The 14,463-nt window shown below is 39.4% G+C and overlaps 1 protein-coding gene across 7 annotated transcripts in view; it reads left to right on the top strand.

Moving 5' to 3' along the window:
• The window catches only part of BEND5 (BEN domain containing 5), a 923,615-nt gene that overhangs the window by 507,661 nt on the left and 401,491 nt on the right, over positions 1-14,463 (top strand). The gene's annotated exons all lie outside the window — the stretch shown is intronic.

The following is a 14,463-nucleotide window of genomic DNA, read 5'->3' as shown; positions in this document are numbered from 1 at the left end:
AAAACCATGTCTGGAATTTGTCTAATCTTCCCATTTCAAGCCAAATTTTAGTGCAAGAAAGAATGGAATTTTTCAAAGGGGAAGAAATCTGGGGCTCTGCCCTTCATCACCACTACTAGCCTATGGGATGCACACGGTCACTTTGAGACACTTCACACATCATTGCTAGTTAAACCCTCATCCTTCTCTGTTAGTTTTTTCTTGATGTTGTAGCATTTTGAAAGTAACAGAAAGAAATTCAAATGCAATGTAAATAAGTAAATAAAGTAAAATCTTTAAGTAACCAAACTCAACAGGAGCATCTGAAGGCAGGTTTACACTGAGTGTACTCAGTGTATGTGTGTGCGCGTTAATACAGACAACTGGTCCAAATTCTTCTTTATTCAGTCATGATTTCCCTTTTGTATAGCAGCCTTTTGTGCATGTTCATGCTTGTGTCTGCACAAATGAGAGCTGTATTCAAAGGCTTTAATGGAAGTTACATCCCTGTGCACACAAAATAAGAGGTCAATTTAGAAGCTAGAATCTATTTAGAGCACAGAACTGTCAAAAGATACTCTGTGTACCTATCATAATCAGGACCAGAATCCCATGGCAACACACAAAGGTGTCTTGTACAGCATGGTATAGACTTTAAAATGTAGTATTTACAGTAATATTACCTACACTGGATGGAGCGTCAGCTTCTGGACTGGTACTCTTCACGGCTGGTTCAAATCGTATTGACTTGCTTACTATGAAGGGATGAAATCGTGGCTTGCCTGAGTTCAGATTGAAGTAGGTAAATAATTTACAGCTTTGTTTTGCTCTGAACCTCTATGTAGTATTCAGGCACTGTCAAAATGGGCAGAGTCAGAAGATAGGTTTCTGGAAAGATCCACCCTCTAGTCAGAGGAGATAAATGCACCTGAGTGTTACCAGTGTGCGATCAAAGTGGAAAGTTGTTATGTCAGTGGAGAGCAGCATAGCTAAAAAAGCTACCAAGGAGTAGTGATAACAGGCAGATTAACTGAATATGTAAAGTTTTACTGTAGCTTCACCACAACAGCAGAGCTCAGAAGTAAACCTTCAAATGCTCAGTGTATTCTTGCCTGACTTTTAGGTGACCAATTATACCATGTACACTAGCTAAAATATTTCATGCTGCATTAAGCAAGGAAGACATAAACAAGAGAGTAACATGGGAGTAAAGCATAATAATTTGTCTGCTGAAGTACTGTGAAGTTAATAGCACTATATGAATAATTGGGAAGATGCACAGAAAACAGAAAATAAAGACCTGGATCAGCCATGGCATTGGGCAGTCTACCAAAAATGACATTTCTGTTGTGCAGCTTTCCTCATCTACTTTGAACAAAATGTCCAATGTGATGAATTATGTCTGGAAATCTATCAATGTCCCAGAAAATAAAAAGTTGTCAAAAGATATAAGGATATGAACAGAGTGAACAGAATAGGCATGCCTCTGAAACAAAATTGTATATTACTCTTACTTTAGACACGGGACTCTGACAACATCTCACCAAAGTTAAAGGTCAAACTAGAAGCAGGGAGCTCACAATGCTAAACTAATAACATGGAAGAAAAATCAGCTTGCATGATGCTGAAGGTTCCTTTGCTGCTTTTCAGGATGTTTTTATTTGTGTAATTTGAAGTTTGTCTTTCCCTTTAACAGGGCAAAAGAATTTAATGGCTTTATATTGTTTGGAGTTGAGTGAGTGCCCGTAGGCTTTTCCTGATGTGGAAAGTGATATCCTGAGGAAACATACAGCAAATTACAAACAAAACCCTTATTAGTAGTGGCAGTTACCTCCTGTAGGAGGATTGATTTGGAATCCCTGTAAAGACAGTGCTCTCAGCAAGCTCAACAACTAAGAACATCTCTTAGGAGTTCTTATTCAAGTTTCCTTGGTGGTAACATTCAGATTCAAAACAACTGAAGCAAGGTGCTGAATGTCACCGTGTCAGAGAGATTCATACTGTAAGTTACACATACACTCCTTTTCTCTTGTAACTGCAGTGAAATAAGCTGCTGCTTCTGCTCATCCTTAGAGTAACTACGAAGAGCAACCAGGATTAAAAGATTTAAGGTGCTCTTGCAGAAATATAGCATTTTCTGTGTGGGTCATGACATTTTGTCATGGCTCAGAAACCAAAAGAATCATTTTGATCCATCCTCTGTCCGCCCATCCAAAGAAACGGCATGCAAAGAAAAGCAGGAGGTAGAGGTATGCAAATAGAGACTATCCCAGGGCAGCAAGCAGGTACTTGGGATGCAGGAGGGAGGACGTGGAGATAGTCTAGGCTATCTGACAACAGCAAGGTGAAGCAGCAGACTTATCATTTTTGGAATCTTTTTCTAAAAATAAAATGATTTTTTTTTTTCATATGTAAGCAATGTAATAATAGACTTGACAGGAATTAAAACAATCTGCAGTACTTGTTTTGTTTCCTATCAACCACTACTTATATCACAGCAGTAAGAAGTGAATAGTACCAAAATATTTATTTCCTCTTTGACACATACAACTAAAATATCTGAAAACATTTGTTTTGAAGATGCAAAGAGCCACCAGAATGATGACAATAACGAAAATGCTTGGATTTCATCCCAAATCATGTTGCTCAAGCTATGTTTAGATTTGCAAATTGTGTGGACTGACAGGTATGGATTTTTAGAGCAGCACATTTGGTGCTAAGACATCATGCCTATACTGTATATTTTTGAGGTTTTTACTTTGGATCTGCTCTAGTCTGCTCCCCTGACTTGAATGTCTGTCGGCAGTTGGATCACATCTTCTGCTTTAATTTCATCTGAGGGGAATCCATTTTGTGTGCTCCAGGATTGCTCTGTGATGTGAGCCAAAGCATGATAAGTGCAGGTAATAAGACTGGCTTCAAAACTTAAACTGCTTAGGGTGTCATACAGAGTAAGTAAACATCTAGTTAACTTACTTGTTGTTAAATGATTCTCCCAAATTCCTTTTTAAGTCAGAGCATCACCAAAGTGTTCTGAAATTAAATTGGTTTTAGTACTGTTTAATTTAGTGAGTGAAAAATCACTGTTAACAGAGTAAAACAATAGCTGTTATTTTAATGCATCATGTGGAAAGGCAAGCATTTAAATATTTGCTGGTTTATGTTTTGAACGATATTTAGTAACTATTAGCTCTGTCGCTGGGAGGTTGGATTTCTGCATTGATAAACAAAACAGTATTTCAGATGTGAAACCATTCAGAAATGCCATAAGTACATCTGTTAATTGAATATGCTCTCATGGCCTGAATTTTTCACCTTGAAATGTATTTGACCTTTTTTAAAGGTACATTAATTTTCAGAAGAAAAACAAAAACAAAAAACCCAACAGCAACAAAAAAACAGTGTTGGCAGAACTACAAGCTTACCTGCCTTCTAAGAATTCACACATTGCTTCCTTACAATTCAGGTGCAAGCCTTGAAAGTTGCATGCAATATTTAAGGCTTTTGCCTGCCACTGGATATAAGTAGGAATTCAGAAGTGTCTGCTTACATTTCATCACATGTATGGGAATAGCCTGCTGTAGGTGCATCATTGAGTATCTAGGAAGAGTCTCCTCTCCAAAACAAGATTTCAAGTCATTTTTCAGAGTTTTCTGATTTGAATTAATATTGCACTTGTATGTATGTAGTATATTTTTTAAAGGCTAGGAGGAAAAATAAGAAAGAAAAAACATGTCACACATGAGGACTTGAACTGCAAGGTATCCCAGCACAGTATAGTACTCCAGTACCAAATGTGTTTTTCTTGTCAGGCAATGATTGACACCAATTGGTGCTGGAAATGAAGTAGTAGGTTAGATGGATGCCAGTTTGTTCCTGTAATGATAATACTTTGTGAGCAACTCTCAGTAATCAATTCATCTCACTTCAGTAAGAGTCTAAGTATCATTGACACTATATTTATGCATATATATTTTTTTCTATAATAATTATTTTTAGAGGTTTCCCTTTTATGAAACACTTTTTTCTCTTCTCCCCTGGATCTTCTAGGACTTATTCAATGGTATAAAGGATATTTATAAAGGGTATTTAAAATGTGATTACTATGGGGGAAACATTCGAAGAATTTGATCAGGAAGCGGATTGAAAGCAATAAGAAGATTTTTTCATGATTTGTTATTCATTCATCTGTTTAATTTTGTTTCCTTAAATGGTCTGTAAGAAGAGAAGCTACTTGATAGAAGTCTGAAGTAATGCCAGATGAGAGGCTGATTTACTCCAGAAATACTACTCTGTTTAGCAGATTTGTTTGGATGACTTCTCACTTGGTAGCAGTCATTCCCTGGTTAGTATAAACATGGTCTACCTTCCAAGGTTACTCCTCATTTATGTAAGTGCTCTACTCTTTTACACAGTAGGTATCAGCTTTGGGACTGTGAAGACCTTATAAAATGACACAGCAAAGTCACTACCTTCTGCTAAATCTGGTACATTAAAAATGTCTGTGAACGTTTCCTCGGTTTCATCACCGCATTGGTCTTTTCTTCTCAGTGGCAGACTTAAAAAATTTGACAGGATAACCTAACACTTCCAGAACGGTGTTAAAAGCAAGATGCTCCTCTGCATAAGAAGTCAAAATAATATTACATAAACCATACTTCTTATCCATAAGCATTTTGGGGTCTGGGTTATGTTTTGAATTTTAATGGAGAGTATGCTGAATACTGACAAACAATTATTTTAGCTTTGTAAGGTCTTTTCTAGGTTCTATATGTAAATTGTGCCTTCTGCTTGTTGTGATTTTTGGTTTGTTTGTTTATTTTCCCTGTAAGTGAATGCATTTGTAGAGATCCACAGGTAGGCTAGAAACTTCAGGTGGGGTGTTTGGGCACAGAACAAACAAAGCGAAACCCTTGCAGGCTAAACTGTGTCCCCATGCATCTCAACTCTTCCCCTTAAGGAGGAAAGCTAGAGGAAGAGGGCAAATCAGTCTTTTTGCCCATTCAGTCTTGGCCTTTTCACCCAAGTCTGTCAGCAGGTGTGTTAATTAGTGTCAATTGTGACAGCAAGGAATAGGACTGCTACCACAAATATGTTTGCTAAGCCAGTTTGCCAGAAAACAGGCTGCAGGTGGCCATGACTTTCATTTGTTATCAACTTGGGCTGTGATATAATAGCAGACCTAAAGGTAAAAACACTGCTGTTCCCTGTGCTTCTCCCATATTCCTTTGTTTTAAAAGATATCCTGGAAGGCTGTAGTTCAAAAGTTTCACGTTCCCATTTTAGTTCTTTCCTTCTCTGCGATAGACTGCTCCATAAGTATTTCGATATTGCTGAGGATATTTTGTCAAAGGCGTTTGGGTCTTCTATTTTAAGGGATCAAAGGAAGAAATAATTTGGGTTTTTGCAAATGGATGCATGACGTTGATGTTGTATCTTCAGTGAATTGCAGAGTTAATGTGCTCAGTCTGCTCCAGAGGCTATTCTAATACTAATGTGTTTTATGCCTTAAAAAGTCCATAACCTAAATACAAATAGGAATTATGGCATGATTTTACTATTTAATTGTTGAGAGTTGCTATGTTTTGTGGCCTACCCTAGATGTTCATGTCATGGTTTAGCTTCACTCTTGTCCATTTTATTTTATTTTTTTTCTTTTCACTGTTTTCTACAGTCTCTGGCATTATCATTTCAATCCATTGATTCTTTGGCTCTGGGATCACCCGATACTAAGGTCTCATTTGTACTCCTCTCCACCTGTTTGAATGGCAATCAGAGACCCCAGCTGCCAAGTTCTGCAATATTTTGCTCAGTTGAGTATTGTGCTGGCATCAATGCAGATTTCATTTAGTTATGCTGGCAGCTCTCACACTATCTCTGGGCTTGATATAGGTGCAGACACAAGTGTTTTGGTCACTTATTCTTTTTCCATAGTTTAAAAACACGTAAAAAATGTGCCCAGGCAAGTTGTTCCTTCATCCAAATTTACTTTATTAAACAGGCATGCCATTTCTAAGGTGGAGGCATGCAATTGTGCTCTTCACTTGGCATCACGTTCTCGTGCTGGCAGAGATGCTTGTGCTGCCCTTGGCATTCCTCCTCTATGTTTTTCGCTATCACTCTTGGGGTGGCTTTGGCAGCTGCACTGGCCAGATGCAAAGCTCTCGCCTCTTTTTCAGCAGAGGCATGTGAGGTCTGTGTAAAAAGCTTTCTGGCAGAGACTCTTCATTTTGCCTGGCTCTGCTTTGCTTCCCCAAAATTTGTTCCTCATCCTGTGGCGTGCTGTCTCCTGACCCACAGGCAAGCATGAGGAATTCAATTGTGTGGGGTGGGCTTTTGGAGAGAAAGCAGCTTACCTAACACACATGGAAAGCCTTATTAGTGCCCGTCTCTGCTCCATTTCTGTTGTATAAACAGTTAGTTTGACATTTGATGAATTTGTCATCTTTTATCTTGTAAGCACAGCAATACCATGCACCCCTTTTAGAATAAGCAATTCTGTTAACAGCAAGATTAATAAGGCCTGCTTGCAAGTACGGATTTTCTGATCTCTAATAAGTAGTGAGCTCATTCTACAAATTTTCCCCCGACGAAGACATTTTAATAGTCTCTCCCCTTGAATGGTCTTTCTGTTTTCATAAAAAAATGTGAAGAAATTTCTTACCTTGTAGGATTCTACATTACCCTTTGTCTAATAGCTTGAAATAGTTCAACCGGTTCAAAAGTCATTGTAACCAAGCATGCTCCAGACAGAAAATGGAGATATAGTTTTCCTTAATCTCTGGGAAAAGTTCAGGACAAATTCAAGAAGGAATGTTATTAGTGACCTCTGCCAAGCAGTCCAACATTGTCCTGGAGCATTTGTGCTGGCAGCAAGCAATATCACAGAATCACAGAATCACAGAATTTCTAGGTTGGAAGAGACCTCAAGATCATCGAGTCCAACCTCTAACCTAACACTAACAGTCCCCACTAAACCATATCCCTAAGCTCTACATCTAAACGTCTTTTGAAGACTTCCAGGGATGGTGACTCCACCACCTCCCTGGGCAGCCCGTTCCAGTGCCTCACAACCCTTTCAGTAAAGAAATTCTTCCTAACATCTAACCTAAAACTCCCCTGGCATAACTTTAGCCCATTCCCCCTCGTCCTGTCACCAGGCACATGGGAGAACAGGCCAACCCCCACCTCTCTACAGCCTCCTTTAATGTACTTATACAGAGCAATAAGGTCACCCCTGAGCCTCCTCTTCTCTAGGCTGAACAAGCCCAGCTCCTTCAGCCGCTCCTCATAGGACTTGCTCTCCAGGCCCCTCACCAGCTTCGTCGCCCTTCTTTGGACCCGCTCAAGCACCTCGATATGTTTAATTTCTCTCCAAATTTAATTATTGTAAGTGGTCTTTTTGTTAATAAACAATCAAGATCCCCCTTTGGAAGATTTTGATAAAGTTAGTGAATTTGGTAGTCTATTTCCTTTAATATATTTCATACCTTTAAGAAATTTCAGTTAGCCAGGAAGTAACTCAGTGTCAGAGCCAGGGGGATTTACAGCCTCTGCTCTGGGTGTCACACCAGTAAACTGTCCCACTCAAGTAACGTTCCTGTTCCTTCTGGTTCCATTCTTCCTAAATCTTTCTGGTCCACTTACCTGCTGAACTTTTAGAGTTGTAGGAGATACCTATCACAGAAGCACTCAAGTGTCACATACAACATTAAATGAAAGCAAAAGCTTAACTCTAATAGAGCATGCTCAACACCATCTGCTTTACTGATAAAACTGTTGTTTATGCTGAAGTTTTCATTTTAAAAAAAAAGAGAGAGAATCACTACTGCTACCGTAGAAAATCCAGATCTAAGATGCCTTGCCTGATGAAGGAGGTATAGTGAAAGTGGTATAAGCATATAGAGGAGGTTTGTGTTATGATGGTCAGTTAGGTAGAGTGCCACGTCCAGAGACCTTCAGCACCAGCAGTGTGAAAGCAGGAGGCTGCCACGAGGGATGCTGGACGCTTGGGATAGCGATCAGGGAATATTTCAGTTAGGTCAATAGTTTTACCCTATATAAAGACCACAAGAAAATCTAGCCATCATGTTTGATGTTCTGAGGTCTCTGAATTGCTATATCACTGAGGACTTCATAGTTAATAGCCAGTACTTCAGTTTGCACCTGGAATGAAGCTGGCAGTCAGCATGAGCCCAAGAGCAGGTGCAATGTGCTCTTGTCCATTTACTCATCCTCTGTGGCAGGCAGCCATGTCCTGCACCAGCTGAAGCTGCCAGATGTCCTTCAGGTCAGTCCCACACCACACACATTGCAGTAGTCAAGAGTTTTGCTTGTTGTTTGTTTTTGTTGACTGTTTCTACTAGTGTTGCTACATTAGTCTCTGTCTCTTAGTTTAAAACCTCCAGTATTCTGCATAATTCCAGGGGAAGGATGAAGGGACCTGTTTTGAGGTGGAAGTCCCCTATTGCTTGTTAATTAATTTATTTATTTTTTCCATCTGATGAAATGTATTTATCATTGACTTTTTTTTTTTTTCAATTATTATCTTCAGTGAATTGTTTGCTCATCGTGAATTTTATCCATAGGAACAGTAAACTTTCCTATATCAAGAAATTCCCTTAGGTTCCTACAATATAGTACATTACATTCTGTAATTATTACATTGTTACCTTCCTTTTCTTAAACACAAAACTCAGTAGTGCTGCCTTTCAAGCTGAATTGGCAGAACCTGCTATATGGTAAACTATTGTCATGCAGTTCAGGCTTTTTCTCTAATGGCAGCAGTTAGCTAAAGTAACATTTCAGCCAGCTGACTGTAAGCATAAGTTGTAATTTTCTAAGACAACTTCTGATTGTGGTGTTTGCCTGCTTCATGAGACAGTGAAGAACATCAAACATTTTCATAAATGTCATACATTTTAATTTACAGTTCTAATCAAGGTATATGATTAAAAGTTCTGTGGATAAACAGTACTTGATCACTGGTTGGTATTTTTAAGAAAAACTATTTCAAATTGAAATAATTCACTCTCCTGAGGCCAAGCAAAGTGGAATATATATATTTGTTTGCTTATAAGAAACAAAGGAAATACTGGAGATTGTTGAGTGACAATTTTACATTCATGCTTCATGCTTTTTGCATTCATGTCATGGTAATTCTGCATATGTTCATTTCAAATGATTTGCCTTTTTTGTTTTGACTGTTCTTTCAGTTGTTATTAGAAGGGCAGAGTTAAGGTCACTTGACCTACCCATATAATGTGCCCATGTAATTTTTGTCTGACCATAGCCTTAATTTTGCTTTCCTGAGCTCTTAAGATTTTTGTTTTGTTTATTTGTTTTGGGGTTTGATTGTTTGCGTTGTTGTTTTGCTTTGTTGTGTTTTGTTTTTAAATAGCTATGCACATTCTTGCAAGGTTTATTTCTTTTATTTTGCTGATCTCTAGTCTTATACTACCATTTTTCTTCTGTGTAAGAATAAGAATGATTTGTTTGGATGGCAACAATGCCTCTTTCTGCAGTCTCAGGTTTAAAGAGTAATAAGCTTGAGTATATCTGTTTGTACTTTAATAATATGCACATCCCTTATGTGCCTATGCTGCTGTTTCACTGAAGTTAACCAGGAGTGCTCTGAATCCTCATTCACCAATCCTTCTCTTCTCTTAAATGTCATAGCTGTCAGCAATGGGGTGATGTAAAAAATATTAACACAACATTTTCTAGATTCTTCTGTGATCTGCTGCTACTTTCCCTCATGCAGCAAGTGATGAGAATCATTCAGCAGGGACAACTTAGAAAATGATAGCAGCTGAGTAAATCTGACTCAGAATTAAATATCATGGATCAAATGGGCTTGTGCCAAACTCTCCCACTGGATTTAATGTAAGACTCTGACCCTTGTGGTATTACAAAAGTGGGTCAAATTTTCTGTGCCTGTACAGCAGGTCTTTTGACATTTTGCCCAACGCCAGTGTGCACTATCAAAGGTTTTATCATCAGCTGCCAAGGAGATAACTACAACTTTTGAATTCCAATAAAGAGTGTAATTGAATGGACTGTGTCTCAAGAAAATAATAAGGGGGGAATGGATAATGGCTCATGTTAAGCCTCTGTGTTGCAACAAGAAAACTTGGCAGCAAGGCTCAACTGGAGGCTGGATGGCAGAGATGACAGAATCGGAAAGGAGATATTTTTATCTGCACATTGGGGGAAATTTCAATGCCCCTCTCAGTGCCCAAAACCACCATTGGTTTCAAGGCCATTCTGTTGTGTCCGGGAGGTGCAGGTGGGCCATGCTGGGAAGATGGCCTGTAGCTCAAAACAGGGCTTTTCTCCTTTTTCTCCCCATAAGTACTAGTGGCCTAGTCCTGATCTTGAACATTCACCTCACTCGGACTCTAATTTTAATACAAATGTTTCACTGTCCTATTTCTTTCCTGTTTACTGGCTGCTTGCAGTCCTCAGCCCCGAAGATCTGATGCCCACTTTTCTGAAATTAGTAATGACGCACAACCCCTCATATGAGGTAGAGCAGATGAAATTTTATTCCTGCAGTCTGCATCTCATGTGATGATGAGTCCATAGTTCTGCAGTTTCCCCCTCTTCTTCATGTTGCTCTGTTCTGGGGGTTCCACGAGCTGGAGCTCAGTGAACCTGCAGTTCTCAGCGCAGTCACTTTTCCTGTTTCCCATATTAGTGACACTACAGCTTGTCACCATGCACGTATTTATAGTGTTGCTAACTGCTTCGTGGCCTCAGGCAGGGGTAGAAAAACAACCAGTGTTGGATGTCCATTGTTCACAGCAGGTCTCGGTTCACCCAAGGCAATGGTGAGGCACTGCCAGAGGTATGGGGCAGCCTAATCGTGTGACAGCCAACTTTGCAATTGTCAAAGCTTGACTTTTGTCCAAAGTGAAACAAAACCAAGTCTTCCAAAATGGCGATAATCCGCCTTATACTACCAGGGTGATACTGGAGGGGATCATTTATTTGTGAACACAGAGTGTAACCACAGGCTGGTTGCAGGCCAGAGCCAGCCTCCTTTGCAGCTCTTATAAGTCTTAATTCTGGCAGCACAGAAGTTAATAGTTTAGGAAAATTTTGCTTTTTTATAATTAAGTCTGTAGAAGGTAGAAATCAACAGTACAGTGCGTTTTCCCAGCAGAGACCGTAAATTAATTAGGAGCAATTTGCTGTCAGAAACAATTTCCATAATTTTAAGTAAAAAAGCAGAAAACCCATTTTTATCCTGAAGTGATTTAACTCCTGTGAAGATGAATTATACAAAATTGCGATTTACCTGCTCCTGCCTCCTGGTACCTGGGAATGATGTGGATGACAATTTGGGTGGTGGTTATTATTGCTGGGGTAGAATTTCTGAGAGTGATGCCCTCTCTTCCCACCCCCCCACTGTTCAGATCTTGACCTTTTCATAACAGAATTGTCTTTGACACTTGCAAATTCCTGTCAGGAGATAATGAACAAATTGCAGTGCTAATCGAACACAGGCCTTTTCCAGGCTTTTGCCTGATAGTCACGCAGCAAAGGTCACAGTCTAACTAATGAGGGCTTTGGGTGATACCTACACAATATGTGGGCTTTTCTGAAAGGCCAAAATTTATGGGTGCCACTTGGGGACAATTCAGCTATCACAAGCATCTTAGAAGTACAGGAAGGGATGATCCATCCATCACTAAAGCCCCATTATTGGACTTAAACACTCAGCCTCATATGCATAATTGCCAGACCTTGGGCTCCTCAAAAGGCCTCAGTGTCATTATGATAGATCCTCCTCCCTGTTTACCAGGAAGAAGGAACGTTAGATGGTCCATTGTGGCATTTAGTATTTCAGCCCATCAGGATTTTAGGGTGATTTGCAGATATCAAGTCATGGAGATGCTGATTTAAATGAAGGGAACATTTGCAGAACCATAAATTTGTCCTATGAAGTCTATTATGTGGATACCTTTCTGCAGCTGATAAGCATTAAAAAATTTACTGCCCCATACTTGTATTTTCTCCTTTTTTGGTGGCCTTTTCAGTTGTGAATATATTTATTAGTCCTTTCTTTCTTTGCTGATGTACAATTAAAGCAGTCTGACCTCTAGCTGCCAAAGGTTTCTGTAAAATATATTTTAGAAACTGTGGTTTCTGGAGGATAAAATCTGCTGTATCATTAGTTCTTACTTTAAAGTGACACGTATACTTTATTAAAACTATTTCCGAATATGTGAGAATTATAGGCTGGAGATGAAAAGGCACTGGAAGATTAATTAGGGTACTATCCTCAAAATCTGCAGGTTACCTGCAGAATATTAAACTGGGCTGGAGAACAGTAATGCAGTAAAGGTGCTTAGCTACTTTCCCTTCTTCCTCAGTGTGCTAGCACCAGATCACAATCTGAGCAATTACATTTCTGTTGGTCTCAATGCATTTCGATCACATACAGTCTGATGCTGTTTCCTCTCATTAAAAGGTCTGAGGGATTGCCATGTGCAGTTAAACAGCTGCTGCACTTCAGTGCCGGGTGAAGCAATCCCTATGTGTAGCTGATAGATTGGCTCACACTCTAGGATGCTGTGGGATGTAAGGTGCAACATAAATGTATGTTATATAAATATTTTTCAGTACTAGAAATACAGGGTGTAGCAAATGCTTGAATTAGAGTTGATAGAGTAATTGGGATCTACGTTTCCCACTTGTGTGGTGCAGTCTGCTAAACGCCACCCAGCATCACTGTACACTTCTAGATCCTCAGCAGAATTTTGAGATGTGAGTTTTGTTGAAGTCTGTATACTTTTTTTCTTCTATATTTACTTTAAAAAGCTGCTGATGCTTTTTTTTTTTTTTTTTTTTTTTTCATTCTTTTGATGACTATCTTGAAACTGTCTGTTTATTTACTGACAGAATTCAAAACACCACCAGCTGAGGATTTCTCCGTTTCTGTACTGTGACGCTTGCTAAATGTCTGGGTACCTCTTAGCTCACAGAACTGCTGAAAGGCAATGAAGACACCCTCTCCTGGTCATCCCCTGAATGCACAAATTTTAAATGAGCTTGCAAGTCTTCTTTCACGTGTGTGTGGTCTTATTTAAGATTGTTTGGAAATTAGTGCTTGCTTGAACTCAGAGTCTGAGACAGTGCAGTGAGACATCTCTTTCAAACTACCATCACCATGTGTCAAATGCCAGGTCTGGTTAAGTTTTGCTGGATGTGATAAATTTGGACACACCAGTCCATGGAGTGGGAATCATCTTGTGGAACAGGATTTGAGTACTGCCATCAATACCAAAAAATGAATGACTCCAGGGTTTATCTGTCCCTAAAGTTTTGTTTAGGGTTGTGTTGGATTGTTTTGCTTTAAGTCCATGCATTTTTGTTTTGAGCCATTTCATAATCTCCTCTCCATGTAAATACTATGGCCGTGGCTCTTCCTGTTTGTGAGGAAAGCACCAGAAAGATCAGATGTAACTCTAGTTGAGTGACGAGCATGTCTGGGCTGTAGGAGCAGAGTATGAGAAAAAGATCAGGGATATTTTGGGGCTTTGTTCCACTAATATCTTCTGCTTTGTGGAACTTTGTACTTCTGAGGGAAATTGCCTGCGATGGACTACACAGTCCATTTCAAAACACACAGTCAGCTCTTTCCCATGCAACATCTATCATAAACCCTCAGATTTCATTAGTGTGTGCAGCTTGCCCTGATTCAGAAAGTATCAGCTGCTGCTTTGGCAAGGCAGACACTGGCTATTCCATGATCCCATTTGGAAATAAATATGTAAAAACCCCACAAAAGCATGGAAAAAACCTTTTGTGTATATGTCATACACAGCCTGGATGCATTAGCCATGACAAAACCACTCCAAGAATATATATATATGTATTTTCTGAAAATGCCACAGTGTTTCGCACATAACACATTGAAATTTTTGCTTTTGACCACTTAGGCACTGCTTAGATATAATCTCTCTAGCTCTTCAAATGTTCAGCTGGTCTGCCTTCTTACAACATCCTTTGACTTGTCTAAGATCCTGTGTTCTTGCAAGTCATGAACAAGGCATTTTTACCATAACTGGAAAATCTCCTTCATCACGACCCAGCCTCCTCTTCAAAGTCTTCCTTCAGCATTCCAAGTTTATGCACTGCTCTAGAGTTGCTCTTAGACTAGCAACTGTTGGTTTTAACCCAAATTTTCAGTCAGAGGTTTCTTCAGCCAGGATGAATTGAAAATGCAAAATACTAGATCAATAGAGGACCAGGGATAAAAAGTTTGATTTATTTTTCTTAGAATTAGCCCAGGATTTGGAAGGTTCCTTGCATTCCAGACCTACCCTCTATAGATTGCTGTTTTCTCATCCTTGTCATGCTCCTGGTCCTGGACATGAGCATAGCTACGTTCCCTGAGGTTCACTGAGTGGGTTGTGGCTTTCTACTTGAACACAACACACATGAGCTGCAGCCTTGCTACTAACCCCCAAATGC

This window comes from Anas platyrhynchos, chromosome 8, assembly GCF_047663525.1.
Source record: "Anas platyrhynchos isolate ZD024472 breed Pekin duck chromosome 8, IASCAAS_PekinDuck_T2T, whole genome shotgun sequence".
NCBI classification, from domain to species: Eukaryota; Metazoa; Chordata; class Aves; order Anseriformes; family Anatidae; genus Anas; species Anas platyrhynchos.
Note: the sequence above shows the minus strand (reverse complement) of the source record. Positions and strands in the feature narration are given on the sequence as shown.